Source organism: Rhynchophorus ferrugineus, unplaced genomic scaffold, assembly GCF_030347505.1.
Source record: "Rhynchophorus ferrugineus isolate W39M unplaced genomic scaffold, kcgeb_rfMv2 rfM10, whole genome shotgun sequence".
Taxonomy (NCBI): Eukaryota; Metazoa; Arthropoda; class Insecta; order Coleoptera; family Curculionidae; genus Rhynchophorus; species Rhynchophorus ferrugineus.
In genome coordinates this window covers 8,979,493-8,996,787 of record NW_027472589.1, presented here as the reverse complement: position 1 = coordinate 8,996,787, position 17,295 = coordinate 8,979,493, and the positions used below count along the sequence as shown (strand labels likewise).

The following is a 17,295-nucleotide window of genomic DNA, read 5'->3' as shown; positions in this document are numbered from 1 at the left end:
GATGAAACTAGTAAGAGAGATTTATATTTGCCTAGGCACTTCAGGTGTGCCAGCCACACATTAGTTAACTCTTTTGGAATACTACAGGCTCTCAACTACTCAAAGATTTTTGTGTTAGCTGCGTTCATTATTTAGCAACTTTGAATTAATATCTATAAAAATTAAATTAAGTCGGAATCAGGTAATAAGGTATTGAATTTGAAGCATTTTACTGTTATTCTATCGTAAATAAAAGACACCTTAGAAGGAAGATTTTATAAGTTGATATTTTAAACTGGCACCTAAAATAAATGTATCTAATGTGAAGTCATGCTGTTACAAAATGTGTCGGTTGGCAGAAAGCATCACAATGGATTAGAGAATCTTGTGTTTCATGCTTTGGAGGAAAATTACAAAAAAAAAACAAACAAACAGCTGTGATAATATATATGTTTCTGATTGTGTTTGGGTTCTATCATGTCGAAAAATAGACACGTCTTTTTATTATGTCTGATAGAATGAAACATGTATCATAATTGGAGAGTACAATGTTTCGTTAGTACTGTGTGTAATAGTATTTTCCATTTAAACCAATTCACCAAACACGTGGTTAAACACTGTCACTTTGCAAAACTACTTTAGATACTACTAGACCCTTTCTCTTTCCGTTAAAATTTAATTTTAGCTCCTGTATATGGACATGTCTTCTTCGTCACCTTACATCATTTATATTCATCTGCTTTCGTTAATTTATGCTCTACTTTTTGTACCGCAGTCCCTAAATAACTTCTTACCGTCGTAATATCGTTGAAAATTAATATATTCCTTGTTCAAAGCAATGTTCGCTAGTAATTTTACTAACCTTATCTTGTCGCGACATTTAACTGTAAAAAATGTTATTCGTCAAGTATTAGGGCTTTTATAAAGTATATTGGTAGATTTGATATATTGACAATGTTCTCCAATGTTCTAGTCCACCATTGTTCAATCCACCACCACCAGTAGTACCCTGTGGTTATCATATAGTGAGATCTTCTCCATACTGTTCATTGCTTTGTATTATTTTCGCTTTGTATCTTAACACTGGGATACGTTCAGATATTATGCGCTACTATAGTAGTGATCCATAATCATTAAATGTGATATTCATCTTGTCTTGATATATTACTATTGAGATACCCAAGTTTTTGTATGATCTAAGTTAACGTTGCAGCTGCGATATTCAGTGGAAATTCAAATGTAAAATCACCTTCAAGTCCTCGTTGGACATTGTTCTATAAAATGTGGTAATTACTATTTTAATCTTATTCATCATGATATCAATTCAATAGTTACATGCCTTGAGTTTGTAATGGATTCATTTAATAATTATATTGCAATTTGAGACTGTTTAAAACTTTCTAGCAGTAACATATATTTTAGTACAGCAACGTAATTGTGTGATGGTATTGTATAAAAGAACAGTGTATAGTAAAAAATTAGAAAAATAATTTATTAAAACCACTGAATTATATAATTATCTGTAATTGCTACAATATTATTACTGCAATACATTCGACTATAAAAACAATTATAACGGACATTTTCTCTCAACGATACTGCCAGTTGCCACAATTTTGCTAATTAGTATTACAGAATATAATTCCCAATTCTTGTACTAAACGAGAGCCAGGAAAATACGCTTCCAATACCTTTTCAGCAGTGTTTTAAAGTTATGTTTTTACCTTTAATATAAAATAAAGAAAACCTTCTTCATAGTATCTATTTTATTATCATTGTGAGTTTCTGTCATTTGTTCGCATTTCTGCTAAGAAAATTTAATTAATTACTGTAGTTTTATAATGGTTTCGCTCGGAACTTCCAGTTTCAAATCGATTTCCGTCATTCAATATGTATTATTTTTGATGCTAGTCTATTTTTAATATTAAAAACAGTTTTCGTAGATATCCTATTCAATCGAAAGAAAAATATATAGTGTGATTAGAAGTCTAATATTTCAATATTATTGACAGGACAATTTCAATTTACTTGTACGCCTTGTAAAGGTACTGAGATGTATTTATTTCACGTTTAGAATACCGACGGTACACTAAATGCGTTAAAAAATGCGAAAATGCTCGGTTCGCCCGAGAGAAATACACGGTCCATATATCACACGCATTAGCAAACATTTATAAAACAGTTCATATAATATTCAAGCGCGCACTTCACAGTTCCCCTCTACGTGGAAAAAAATAGCGAACAAGCAAAAAACACCCAACCGTTCCACCGCTAGCCGTGTCTCGGCCACCACCGAGCGAGCCTATCCATCCAGCGGTTGTTTATTTATAAAACCGCCCCGGTACAAACAGCGTCGAAATATCCTCGCACGTTTACGTGGGCCCTCTGGTGAAATATGTGACAAGTTGGCAGTTTATTTACATTAGGACGATTCCGCTGCATATTTGTATAATGCAGGGGACGTTTATTTAAAAAAATATCCGACACGAAAATTTAAACAACCACTTCTCATGTCAGAAAACCCCATTAAAATTTTAAAAAATAATCAAGCAAAATATTAGTGAACCTGATTTCTTTCTTAATTTATTAATATATTATTTATCGTTGCCCACTAACTTACAATCTGTCCCACCATCAACTTAAAACCATGTGCTTATCTGGGAAGGCCCATTGGTCCCTACTTAGTTTCTAATAAAATAATATAAAATAAAGTTAGCAGCACTTTTCAGTCGCATAACCCCACAAGTTCACGCGATTTGGTTCCCGTGAGTCTGCATCCTAGTTCAGTTTCGTCAAAGAGCTGAAGGACTTCGATGTTAACATGGGGACTTTCGTCATGTCTTGTTGCGAATCTCTAAATTTCCTCTATAATAGTTGGAATCCGAAAGTCTCAGTGTTCAATACTTCCAGGATTTATTTTGAAATACTGGTATTATGTTGATGTTACCTCTCGCAGAACATAACTGAATTTCAGGTCGATATAGATTTTAGAATATGCTTGTACAGCATCAGCTTACTACACAGTTCCCAGTTTTTTCCAGTAACCAATACATTTTTTGTAGTCTAATTCAAATCCTGATAAGCATTATATGGGTATGGAGATTTATCAAGAATAGCGAGAATCTTCAGTTTATGGATAATACTGCTTCCTTTTCACGGTGATATGCTGTCTCACTCAAATTATTTAAAAAAACTACTACAAAATTACTAAATAAACATGATGAGTGTATTAAACTCATAGTGGAACTGTTTCCGACATATTTACTGTAAGTAATCTTCTCATCTATGGCTTCTATAAGAATTGTTACTGTCATCTTAGAAACTGATATTTGTTCTCAATTATCAATATTTTTTGAAGTATTTAAACAATACAATTTTGTTTTCAGTAAATGTATTGTATTTCCGCTATGACTTCTCAACATCAACTAAACTTCTCTTCTAACTTCTTGACTTTTTTACAGTCGTTATTTAACATTATGAAATAAATACGAATAGTACCATACAATATGTGATATAGTGGCTTCCGTAGTCTTATTAAGAAATAGTGGATAATTATCATACCAATTACATCTATATAATGGAAGGTGTCGCCTTTTCAAATGATTCCATGTTGCACTTCACTCCATTTCTCTATCAGCCGAGCTAACTCCTGATTTCATGTTTTATTGACAGTCACCTGATTGGTGAAATATATGTAAAACTATTTATGTTGTCATTATTCAAGAGATGATATTGTTTAAAATACTAGAAAGAAATCTTGAAAGAATATTACCGCGCAAAAATGAGGATTTATGAAAGTTCTTATAATACTAGGTAAACTTGAAATATCATTAAATATCAATATATATCGATATCGACCACAAAACATTTGAAAACATATTAAAACTAATTTTTAGTTAGAAAATATATCAAACTGTTTATATGTATACTATATGTACACTGTTTTTATACACCCTACTCACTAGCAATTCTTGCGATTCTTAACATCTTGATTTGAATCGTTTCGCATGATTTCCCTCGTCGTCCCTCCAATTCGTGGTTTTGCAACAACACTATGCTGAAGATTATACCCGAGAACATGAAAAGATATTTGAGGAACTTTCAAATGTCTGCTACTAATCCTACTCCACCCATCAACTCACTGGCTTCATGGTTCGACTCATGAATAACCTCAGAAGAATTTTAATAAAATTCTACTTATCACTTTTTGGAAATAACGTATTAGTTTTTATACGAAAAATACATAATTTGTAGCAACTGTGATATTACAATCTCCTCAGCTCGCTTGGTATGATTGGTGTGATGGTCAAGGCAACGGTGGTGTGATGGTCAGCAGTGTAACATTTTACAAAAAGAACCATCTTAGTCACTACAATGGCCAGGCTGGGTATATTTTCCGAGCTGATACTTTCAGTTATGAAATGGAGATTAAGTATGATGAAAAACCTGCCACATATATAAACGGGGTATCATACATGACAATATTATGAATTATACAAAAGCATTTTAATAGTTTAAAACAATTAATCTCATAGTCATAGCAGTAAAACATGAGATTTAAAAATGAGATCGTTTAACATAACGGTACGTATACGTGGCGGCAATAAATGTGTACGCGGGTCCCTTTCAGTGATATATGTGACAAGGTAGCCGTTTGTTTATATTAGGATGATTTCGCTGCATATTTGTATAATGCAGGGGACGTTTATTAAAAAAAAGGCACCGACGAAAAAACAAGCGACCACTTGTCATGTCAGAGAAAGGGTTCGGCGGGGGCTTGGGGGGTGTGGAGAAGGGAGGACACTGGTCTGGGAGGCGACGGGTGTTCCTTAAGTTATGCGATTTTTTCCACGAGGTCGCTATGTGTTTAGTATGAAAATAGATGTAATAAACGTTGGGGCTGCGGTAATAGATGAGACCGTATATATTTTGTTTCACGACAGCGGTTGAAATATGGTAGAATCTTTTTATACCTCGCTTTTTTTCACTTTTATACATTCGCAATTTTATTCTATTAAAAAATCTCGTGAGTTCATATTAAATTAATATAGATAAATAATATAAATTATTAAAATATTAATGCACTTATTGCTGACTACATAATTTTGCAGTAAATATCGTGACTTAATTGTGAGGGATTTTATTTTAAGTGGCGTTGAGAACTATCCACTGAAAACCACTATAGACCGTTTAATTGACTACTTTTTACTATTAATTGTTTCATTAGATTACTTTCAGCTGACTGGTTTCAATCACGACTACTTCCGTCCACTGAAAAACTCGTTACTAGCTTTATAGTGACTAGGTTTTAACAACCTTGAAAGTGATGTGTCATATTTATTTGTGCCTTTTTTATATGCCTATATGTAAATATATGGCTTCATATATTGTTCGTTATAAGATTGAATTAATAAGTACATTGGTATAACAACCTTTGGGAATCCTAATTTTCAATATTATTTATTAATATAATAGGATCATTACCATAAAATTTCGATTAATTAATAAAATACTCTTAAACGTATCTACCTTATCTTAGCAACTATTGGACCTTTATTGACATTTTCAATTTTCTAAGTCTCTCTATGTTTATTCAAAGCTTTCGAATGTTAAAACTTAAACCTATATATTTTTTTTTCACGTTATTAACAAACTCCACAAACTTTTCCACATCGGATATATTTTTGTATAGCAGTCGGATTATTTCGCTAAAGGTAACGCGTTACTTACAATGTATTGAAAAGAAAGGGTGGTGGTTAGGTGGAGATAGGTTGGGAAAATTCGGCGGGTACGACAACACTTTCTATCCAAGCAATTTCAACACTTATTTAACTGGTTTTTACTTTCAGACCTTTGGGCATTATTTCACTGGCGTTATTTAGATTTTATTTCGTTCCGGCTTTATATTATGGTACTTGCCATTCAACTCGTATGGCACTCATCTTCCTATCTGTTAGATCTTATCAATCGCTAGTAGTTGCTCATAAATTGCGACTGGGCTTATATGCAACTTTTCTACCAATTGATTCTTGTCTTGAAACCATGTCTCGCATGTTCTTATGATAGGGAGTATGTTTTGCCAAATCACTACCAGTGAACGATGAGTTCTAGCGGCTTTCTTTTCCATTAAACAAGAACAGTAATAGATCTTTAAAAAAATATAAATCTGTATCAAATAATGTACATATGAAACAAATGATAATGTTACATACTTAAGGTTAGTTAAATGTGTGACAAAAACTAACCAAAAAATATATATTAAATATTTTACCAAGTTTTTTTTTTCGTTTATTTTATATATGTACATTTTTACGAATATAATACCAAAGCTGGTGTTTTACACGATAATTTTACCGACAAAATTACAGGAAATAATCCCCAGTTCTTGTGTAAAATGAAATCCCGGACACCAGACTTTCAGTATGTTTCCAGTGGTATTTTGGAATTGATGTTACAAAAGGTGCTTTCGCTTTTCATGTAAAATAGAACAAACCCTTTTTTCGTCCTGTTTGTTTTGTTATCATCGTGTTTCTGTCCCGATCTCATTATATACACTCTTTGAGTTTTATACGCTGTTAATTCCATTTGTGGATTTCCACAGTTTTCCATAACGATATATGCGGTTGCAAACTTCTCAATCCAATTAATGTTTTATGTAGATGCATCTTTATACCAAAAATAACTGTTGTTGATTTTATAATGACTTCTTCATTTGATCCAGGAATACCTTTTCGACTTTTTAAGGTCTTTTTTGATATCTGTAGGAAACAGATCATTTCAACAAATCACTGGACAACATTTAAAGTTTATATACTGTTAGATTAAAATAAGGAGATCATAAGGGCTGTAGAACTGACAGTGCAAATTGTTGTCATCTTAGCGATGGCAACAGGAGAACTGTTTGTATTTGTCCTACTACAAACCTACCTCCAGGAATGAGGCTACTTTAGTATTTAGGGAGGAGGCTTCTACCCTATGGAAGAATCACCAATTGTTTTAGATGTTTTATGCTGAAAAATCAGTTTTAAAACACTTCAGTTAAATTAAATATCACGTCTAGATTTCAAATACTATTTATGTTACAGTTATACAAAACCATATTGTACAGTGTTTTACATTCAATATAAATCATATCTGTTTAACATATTAGGTAGATTTGAAAGACTAAATAAGTGTACTTTTACTTGTTTTTAATTGTTCTAATAATTAGGATTTTGGTGGAATCGTGAACAAAAATTCTCATCAATTTTTTGGGCACGTATTGTCCCGTAAAATAAGTTGCGATAAAGAAATCCTTTACCCAAGCACCAGATAAAGTTAGTTTACAGAATATGGAAAATTTGAACAAGACTGGTTTATAACTTTTTAAGAAATCATATCCACCGAGTTCAAAAATTAAATCTTTAAATTGAAATAATCTCGATTAAATTTTAACCATCAAGCGGTTTTCCAAGTTAACTATTTCAAACTCTGTTTATTATTTCGCGTAAATCCACCAACACGCCATTTCACAAGTTCTTTTTACTTTGTTCATCATAAACGGACTTGATAGCTGATTTAAGCGTGACTTTGCAATGGACCGTAATCAGGTTTTAATGGCGAAAGTGTGTTCATAGCTGAAAGACGCTGCCAAGTTCACCATGTGCTGCCACTTTTGTCGTGCTATGCCGATCTGGTAAATGTACTAATTTTGCAAATATATGAATACAAATGTCGGTAAATATTCACAAACATTTATAACCTATAACGAACATCCCATCTCAAGAAGTAAAAATCAACTGAAATATTCAAAAGTAGTTGCTCTTACAAAGTGAGGGTAAACAAGAAAAATAGACAAACAATAGCCAAACAGCTACTTTAAACTGGTGGCCAGGAAATGGCTGACCATTGAGCGAAAATTGCGAAGACTTCTCTTACAATTTTATTCTAATCGATATCAACTTTTGAGAGATTATTCTAGACATATTTTAATATTTAACAAGATAGATTTTTTGAAATTTTCAAACCGACCTAACCCCTTAAACTTTGCACTTAAAGGAGATCGGTAAATGATAATTTTTTTAAATTTATTTATTTAATACATTGTTACTAGTCGTTACCGTCTAACTTACAATTTGTCTTTATGCTAACTTAAATCTAGATATATAACTAGAAGGACCCATCGGCCCTAACTCAGTCTCTGGTGAAATAATGTTTATACATGTTACTGCTGAATTTTTTAATATATGCATCTCACTACACAACACTACACAAGATCAGATGGTTTGATTCTTTTGAGTCTGTGTCCTGTTCTGATGGTATCCAAAAGTTGCAATATTTCAATATTAGTATGAGAATGGAGTCTTTCCCAATCCCCCCTTGCAATTCCCTTGATTTCTTGACTCACTGTGGTTATCTGAAGGTCTCGATGTAGGTAATCAGTCCTATAGTATTTGGGTGCACCCACAATACCTCTCAGGACTTTGTTCTGAAAAATTTGTATTTTATTAATGTTACTCTTTGCAGGACATCCCAATAATTAAACTCCGTATGTCCATATAGGTTTCAATATTTGCTTATATAATAGCAATTTATTATGTACTGATAATTGTGTTTTTCTTCCAATTAGCCAGTACATTTTCCTATATTTCAATTCCAGTTCTTTTTTTTTTCTTCTTTATATGTTCCTTCCAGCGAAGTTTTGCATCGAGATTTATTCCGAGATATTTAGCGTTGTTGCTATATGGAATGATAGTGTTATTTAATGTTATTTGTGCTTGTACGGTCTGTTACTTATTACGATTTACTTTCATTAATTCTTATTTTTCAAGCTTGTGTCCAATTATTTATATTGTCACTTGCCTGTTGTAATTTTCGTGAGGCTTCTTCACTATTGTCTCCGACAGCTATAATCACAGTATCATCAGCAAATGTAGCCATCGTGATATTTTCCATTTGTGGTATATCACAAGGGTAAAGTAGATAAAGCTTTCATCCCAGTACACTTCCTTGTGGTACACCTGCTTTAACTTCTTTTATTGTAGAGTAAGCTTCTTCTTGCTTGATTCATTCTGGTTGTGATGTATGATTTTAATAGTTCGGTGTATTGTTTTGGTAACATTTTCTGTAGCTTATGAACAAGGCCTTCATGCCAAACCGTATCGAAGGCTTGTGCAACATCTAACAATATAGCTGAGCATACTTTTTAACTTTCGTAGGCTTTTTCAATAACATCTGTTATTCTGTGGACCTGGTCAATTGTTGAGTGTTAATAAACACAAACTGGTGTGTTGGTATTAGGTTTTTTCTCTCTATGGTAGTAAATGATAATGAAACGATCAACATACATTTAAATAAAATAAATGAACAACTATTTTAGAAAATATACTATTGTAGATGTTTGTTTATAATTTACAAATAATTATGTTGCTTTTAGAACTTTAGTAACTTGCGGTCGTACCTTGTAATAAGGATTACTTTCAGGAGACTTGCGGACAAAATTCAGACGAGGCTAGGAATCCATTAATGATTAATTAGGATAGAGCATTTTGAACATATTCAATGACAGTGAATGTAAAATAGAACGTACAGCAGGACGCAGTATTTGCTAATTAATTATAAGGTCCAAGACGGTTAAATACCTTTTACTCAAGTCATAGGATAATTCATTTCAGAAAAACATCATGGTAATCGCTACAGACGCAAAACAATAACAAATTATGCGATAACAATATTTTCTTACTTCGTAATCCCCCTCCCAAAGAAGCCCACGACTGTTTACAAGTTCCCTTACATTCTCGCTTTACTTAATTCGTTAACAGGTGAACTCGGGCGGATATATCTTTTGTTTCTACCTGAAGACGTCTCTGCCCCATGGCTCGTAACAATTCTCGCCGAATTTCCGGCGCTTCGCATTTTTCCCCGTCGGTCTCGGAACAAAGCGCGATCTCTACCCCCTCTCCGACACCCGTCCCCCCCGCGACGTTTTGATAATTCGATTTGATGTGTCGACATCGCCGCTCCCTCTTCTTCGCCCCGCGACCTCGTACGGCAAGACGAAATTGCGCGAAGCGACTAAAGGAGTCGCGGGAGGGAACAGGGGACCTGGGGGGGCTCGTCGCGTCGACCCGAAAGAATTTTCCCGTCTTAATTCTATTTGCCGATTTTCCATGTAGCTCCTTAATTGTCAAACACGGGAACGAAAATCGTTTTCGTTTGTGTAAATAGAGTTGAGGACGAGGGCGACGAGGGCGTGGGGCGGCTAAGGCCTCGTCATAGACGTCGAACCGATGAATTTTTCTCGCTCGTAACGAGGGAGCGACGAGTTTTAGATTTAGGCGCGACGAGCCGGAATCGGTTTGGTTTTCTGCTTCGTTTTTCGCGTTCTGCGATTTTTATTTGGGTTTGTTTTATGTTTCGCTTCATTAACCACATGATGCAGACTCTATATAATCTTATTTTAATATATATTGCATCTGAACGTTGAAAGTAAGCTATTGTTTGGATCTATAACTTTAATTTATTTACAATAGAGTCTGCATCCTAGTTCTGTGTTGACCAACAGTTGCAACACTTCGGTGTTTAAATAGGAGTCGAGTCTTTCCTCATGTCCTGTTGCTAATTTATTAATTTCCTCTATAAATGTTGGAATGTAAAGGTCTCGAGGTAAGTAATTGTCTGGGTGCATCCACAATACTTCTCAGGGCTTTAGTATAAAATACTTGTATTATGTTGATATTACTTCTCGCAGGACATCCCCTGAACTGAATTCTATAGGCCCGTATAGGTTTTAGTATCTACTTGTACAGCATCAACTTATTATGTATTGATAATTTAGTTTCGTTTATAAATAACCAATACTTTTTCCAATACAGTTCTTTTCTTTTTAATATGCTCCATCCAACGAAATTTTGTGTCAAGATTTATCCCAAGGTACTTAGCGTTGTTAATGTATGAGATAATAGTATTACTCATATTTATATATATTAATATGTGCTGTTTTACTCTCGTCTAGTCTTTTATTCTCCATGCCTGTGTCCACTTATTATATTACTGCTTGCTTGTTGCGGTTTTCTCGTTACTTCTTTGTTTTGGTCTCTAATAAAAAGTGTATTAGCAAAATTATATAAAAAGTATATGAGCAAAGCTGTTAAATAAGTTTTTTGGAATCATATTTCGTATATTAACAGTAGATACTTAATGCTAATAATAAGTGGTATGAGAAGTAAAGGTGCGCCTAAGATTTAGTCGTGTACTTCCGAACAACTGTTATAAATTAATTGACAAAATTAGCATCAGGCAGTCCTTCAAACACCGGCATAATTAGCGTGGTTGTTTGCGAATTATACCGTTTAATATAGTGAGAGCAAATACTGACCGAACGTGACTTGTTTGTCGGGGTGTTTTATGTCTTGGGGCGGGGAGAAATGGAAAAAAAAGCGAAACACATAATATCTCGGCGTCGTGGCAATACCGAATGTCCAAACCATCCCCCGGCGACATAATAAACACGCACCCCCGCCCAGAAATAGGCCGGGCACGTCCTTATGAAGGTTTAAGCAGCCAGAAAATAAAACATTGCTGTCCTTTTCGCATTCCTTTCTCGGGGTTTTCTCCGTTTTTTTTTTCCTTTCTCCTTTCGCTCCTTTTTCCCTTTTTATTCCCGTCCCGCGTCCTGATATAATGCGTAAGAGTCGTCGTTGCCATCTGGCTTCGTTGACGAACTGAAGGCGACGATGTTCGTTTGACAGTGGCGACACGTACCGTTCGGACCTCGCAGCTCCATTTCTACGTGGATGGATGGAATAATGCGTCGATAAAAAAAGGACCAATGATGGATGGGGACGAGAGCGTGTCAATAAGTTCATTCACACGCCATTTTGAGTCTTGGGCGATCGAAAATGGAACGTCTTCATTTTTAATAAAATACAGAACCGGTAGATGGATTATATGGTCGAGTGATTTTCCTTGATGATGTTCAAATATTCAATTATTAGGTTCAAATAATTCTCTTAACACGTAGACTTAAATGAGCCACACAATCATTCCAGCCGTTCTCTAACATTTAAATACCACTTTTGTAGAACGATTTATCTTACCTCAAAATAATTTCAGCGATAACCCCTTCATTCGACCGAAATTCCTTACCGCAGCATTTTTCCAGCCACTGGTCGGTGGGAGCCAAACCTGGCGAATACGATGGATGTTGGAGCAATTTTAAGTTCAGTTCTTGTAGTTTTACCATTGTTTTGATTGACTTGTGACTCAATGCGTGATCTTGATGAAACATTTTTTTTCTTTACCAAAGGAGGTCGTTTCTTTCCAATTTCGGCCTTCAGACACTCCAAGTAGTGTCACTCTTAGCAGAATAACTCACAAACTTATCAGTAGAATATCATGAAATTTCAACAGTTGTCTTTTAAAGGTTAGTACTAATTGAAAAGGCGGTAAATTCAATAAAACTAGCCCCATCTATGTGTTAGGCCCGGGACTTCTTACCCATATGCTAATACAGGGGTTGGTTTTAATAGTAAACATTAATATGTCTTCGGTATCCAAGACTTGTGCAAATTGTGGCGATATTTTAATGACGGTGATAAAAAATGTTTTATAAAATAAGGCAGTTTAATGTCGTATACTGTTGATCTAGTTAAGTACATCGTCTAATCCGTTATTTTCTTTTTCAGGTAAGATATGTTTCATCCAAGACCGTTCAATTCACGCAGTATTTTGTAAGTATAATAAAACATAAGTATTGGCGGCTTGGTTGGCGCCGAGTCCTGCTGGGACATGGTCGTAAATTTATGTTCGTGATTGTCGAAAAGGCAAGAGTAGTTGGGAACTTACATTAAGCAATAGGTACTTTATAACTACATGGTATAAAGAATACTTTAAAATACAACCAAAGGAAATATATATATATATATATATATATATATATATATATATATATATAAGCTATTAATATAATTGATTTTAAACTGTTAATTCTCAAACATCATTAAAAACGTAGGTACCTGTTCTAATGTAGTGACATTTTCGAATATTTTCGACGTGTAAATGTTTATATGTATCTATTTACAAATGTTTCAATATATCCGCCGGTGTTTTTTAACCATAATTAGTAACAAATTTGTTTGATGATTTTTAGCAAAATTATTTTTTGAAATATTCAGAAAAAATAAGATCCGTCCTCAAGGAATTCAGTATTTACGTAATTGAGAACAATATACTGTTTACACTTTAGGATAATGTCAACTAATATAGGGAACTATCAACTAAAACAGTAATTATTATTCGAGCATTTTTCTATTCGTGATAGCAGACGGAGATGTACAAATTCCTTCTGGTACTAATTTTGAAAGAGGAAAGCATAAAGATATTTAATTACAATGACATAATATAATAAAGGTAATATATATATATATATATATATATATATATATATATATATATATATATATATATATATATAATTCCATTGTGTGCCTACGAATGTTTTTTGTATTCCTTCTTGAATTTTAATTGGAAAAGTAGAGGAAAAAGTTAACTACTGCATTCAATAAGGTTCAAAAAAAGTTGTTTTTATATTTTATATATTTGAAACAAGTCAAGCACTGAGGAATGGAGTAATAACCACTAAATATTCGTGTCACATTTTCTCTATTTAACCATCGCACACTTTTTAAATACAATATTAATTCTATTTGTCGTTAATTAGGAATATTTTAGGATTGTCATTCGTTGAAATTTCAACGAAATAAGTTTTAACATTCAAGAGGCTTCGATAAACATCAAACAAGAAAAATCAATCACAAAATGACCTAATAGTTACCGAAGTAAAAATAATCGCAAAACTCCATTAATTGGGCTTCAAACTACTCCCTCCCTCCAGCATATTCTCCAGATTTAGAACCTGTGAATATTTTCTGGTCCCAAACTTAAAAAATGGCATAATTTACTAAAATGGCTATTTTACTTGTTTTTATTGGCTATTATATGGATATAAATAGTAATTTAAGTTTTGCAAATACATAAACTATAAAAAACAATTAAATTTGTTTCACAATTGTTTTCTATTTAATCCCTGATGAAGAATCGCTTCCCTACTACAAGAGTGCCTGGCAAAAAGGAAAGAAAACCAATCTATCATCAAACAAACAATTTAGGGAATCAAGTCGTTTTGTTTTCGACAAAAGCAGAAAGAACGAAAACTTTTCTGATAGACAAAAGTTTCGTTGCTTTTCTCGTGTATTTTTTTTTCCCTTAATCGAGACAAAAAATTCAGCTACTCAATCGAAGCGAGGGCTTTAAACAAAATAGTTTTCATCGATTTCTCTACTTGGATGTAATCAAAATATATCCTACGAGATAATGTAAACCATTTAATTAAATAGAGGCCTTATTTGTAATTTATATAGATTTATGGGTTTACACAGCATTTTATAGAGCATACAATGAACTTTTTTTTAAATGTATTAATATAGAATTACTAGTCGTTGCCGACTAACTTAAAATTTGCCTCTAGAGTGAGGTATAAATCTAGCGATGGATAATCTAGAACTAGACAAAACTTAAACGATGAGGCTAAGGACCAGAACAGTTAATATTAATGATAATTGATATTTGCTACCACATCCTTCTTAATGTTTTTGTTTCTTGCGTTAAATCGTTGGTTAAATTAAATTTAGCTCTAAATCGCCTAATTTACTAATATTAGAGACTAGACTGATTATCATTTTCTTTCAATTACCTTATTATGTTACAATTTCTTATATGATTTTTAATTTTAACTCTATAAGTAAACAGTTTTAGACCAAAAAAGAAGCTGTAAAACCGGATGCTTCATTAATAAATATACGACATTTGAGACTCCTCTGCCTAGGGCAATAGAAAGAGTGCAAATGGCAGTCAACAAGATCTACAAATGGACGAAAGATTGGAAAATTCAACTTAATAGCTCCAAATCTGTCCACGTTAATTTTGCATTAAGGCGAAATAATAAAAACTTAATTATATCACTCAATGGATGCCCGATTCCTCAAGCAGAATCAGCAAAATACCTTGGAATCCATCTTGACGGTAGATTAAATTGGAAGCATCACGTTAGACAAAAAGAAAAACACATTAGGACCAGCATAAAACAACTATACTGGTTAGTCGGAAGATACTCTCAACTTGATCTAAAATCAAAGAGGTTGATCTATAATACAATTATAAAGCCAATTCGGAGCTATGGGGTGCAGATATGGGGTTGCACTAAAAATTCAAATCAGTTAGTCATACAGCGCTGTCAAAATAAGGTTCTTCGATTGATTACCAATGCCTATCGCTATGTAACCAAAGAAGAATTGCACGATGACCTGGAAATCAAATGGATTTGCGAAGTTGTGCAGGATTTCGCCTTGAAACACGAAAGAAGATTATTAAATCATACTAACGTGGAAGCAATACAACTGCTGGGCAGCGCGCAGGATATCAGGAGATTGAAACGAAAAAAGCCATACGAACTTGGGTGAACATTTAGTGTGTACTATTCGTGTAAACTATAGCTATAAGTTAATAATTAATAAATAATTATAATTTTATAATTGAGGAATACACACTGATGTATTTTTTCGCACTCGTCTTGCTTGTGAATTAATCCAAGTACATAGGAAAAGTAGTAATAAATTAAATGTAAATTAAGATTGTACTAAGCGTATCTAAAAAAGATGTTATAAAAAAGAATTTGAGACTCAAACTTAAAGAACTGCACTAGTTAGTCGAGAGATACTAAAGATACTAACACACTAATTTTGTACTAAACATGTCTGATATAAGACGCAACAAAAATATAAATACTAAGCATCTAACATAGAGATCATCAAGTCATTGAATCATGGCATGTCATTTTTGTTTGTATAACAACAGTGTTTCTTTCGTTGATCATCTAGAAACTATCAACTATAATAGAATGACCTCTTATGCTCTTAGTTTATTTAGTTTGAGTTCTTAATTTGTCTTTTTTAGTCAAAGTTTGCGTTCTTTATCAATTGTCTTGATATCACATCTTCTGAATCGTCGAAGCCACTTTTTATCACATAGTTTGATCGATTTGTTTAGTTTAACAATAACAATACTTTCGGTTACACTTTTCCTTGAAACAAAAAGTAAAGCTTTCCGAAAATTTGATTTAATATAATTAATACCTAAGGAGGCGAATGAATGTGGTTGTAACTATGAATAATATTCCATTTAAGTCCAATTTTGATGATCAAAATCGTATAACATTGCTCATCAAGACAACGCACGGGTGCTGAGATTAAACAAGTTGTTTAAAAGTGTTCAGTCACCAAACGGTGGGATTTCATTTAAGGAGGTGAAAAACCGTGGAGGTAACTGTGAATAGATTCCTAGGGAGGTGAATGACTGTGGATGTAACTGTTAATAATATTCAGTACTATGCCGCAAAAATTCGATTTTTGCGATCAGAATTGAATAATATTGCTTCGCGATGATACCTGCATCCATCTCTCCAGTTTTACCAAGAAGCAGTAGATAATGTTAAACTGCCAGTGACATTTCGTCTTCATCAAAGCGAAAAAATAATAACTCTCCTATTTTTTCATTTATTCTTGTCCTCGTTGGTGGAGACAAAAAAATCAGTCGCACAATCGAAACGAAAGCTCTAAATAAAATAGTTTCCCACCGCTCGGGTGTATATACGTACGCAAAACATTGATGTATGACCGAGGCCCAGCGTGGGTTTCCGAACGACAGCGTAATCAGTTACCTCCCCGAAAACGTGGTGCACGTATTTGTTTACAGAAATTTACTTTTTGCCCGGGATACGTTTTTCACGATAAGGACCGCATTTCTCGTCTCCGTCCCGGTACTTTTTTATTCGCCGTTTTTTGTTTCGGGAATCTTTTGGGAGACGGAACGAACATTTCGGATTCCGCAATGTTTTAATGCTCGAATAACCGGCATTAAAAAATTGATTATAATATTCCCCTTACACACACATGCCATCTCAGAGGAACCTACGCTGTCCTGTTCACGCTTTTTTTTATTATGTCTAACTAATTCTGACCGACCATTGACTTTAGGAATGATTTCTCTTGGATAAAGTGTTAACTTTCGTTCCAGATTGCTATGATAAATTAAATATGTATTAATTTAATATTAATATATATTAATATATATATAAAGACTAGTTTTTTTGTTACTTCCAATCTAGTTGTTTTTTATATACTCTCTATATACGTTTTGAAAGTCTTTTGACAGCTTTTGAATTTCATATTGCTAAATCTACCTTTTTATTGTATAATATCTCAATGATATTACTTAAAAAAT

At 33.5% G+C, this 17,295-nt stretch overlaps 1 protein-coding gene across 6 annotated transcripts in view; it reads left to right on the top strand.

Moving 5' to 3' along the window:
• The window catches only part of LOC143203554 (Krueppel-like factor 6), a 696,440-nt gene that overhangs the window by 637,948 nt on the left and 41,197 nt on the right, over positions 1 to 17,295 (top strand). The window lies entirely within an intron of this gene.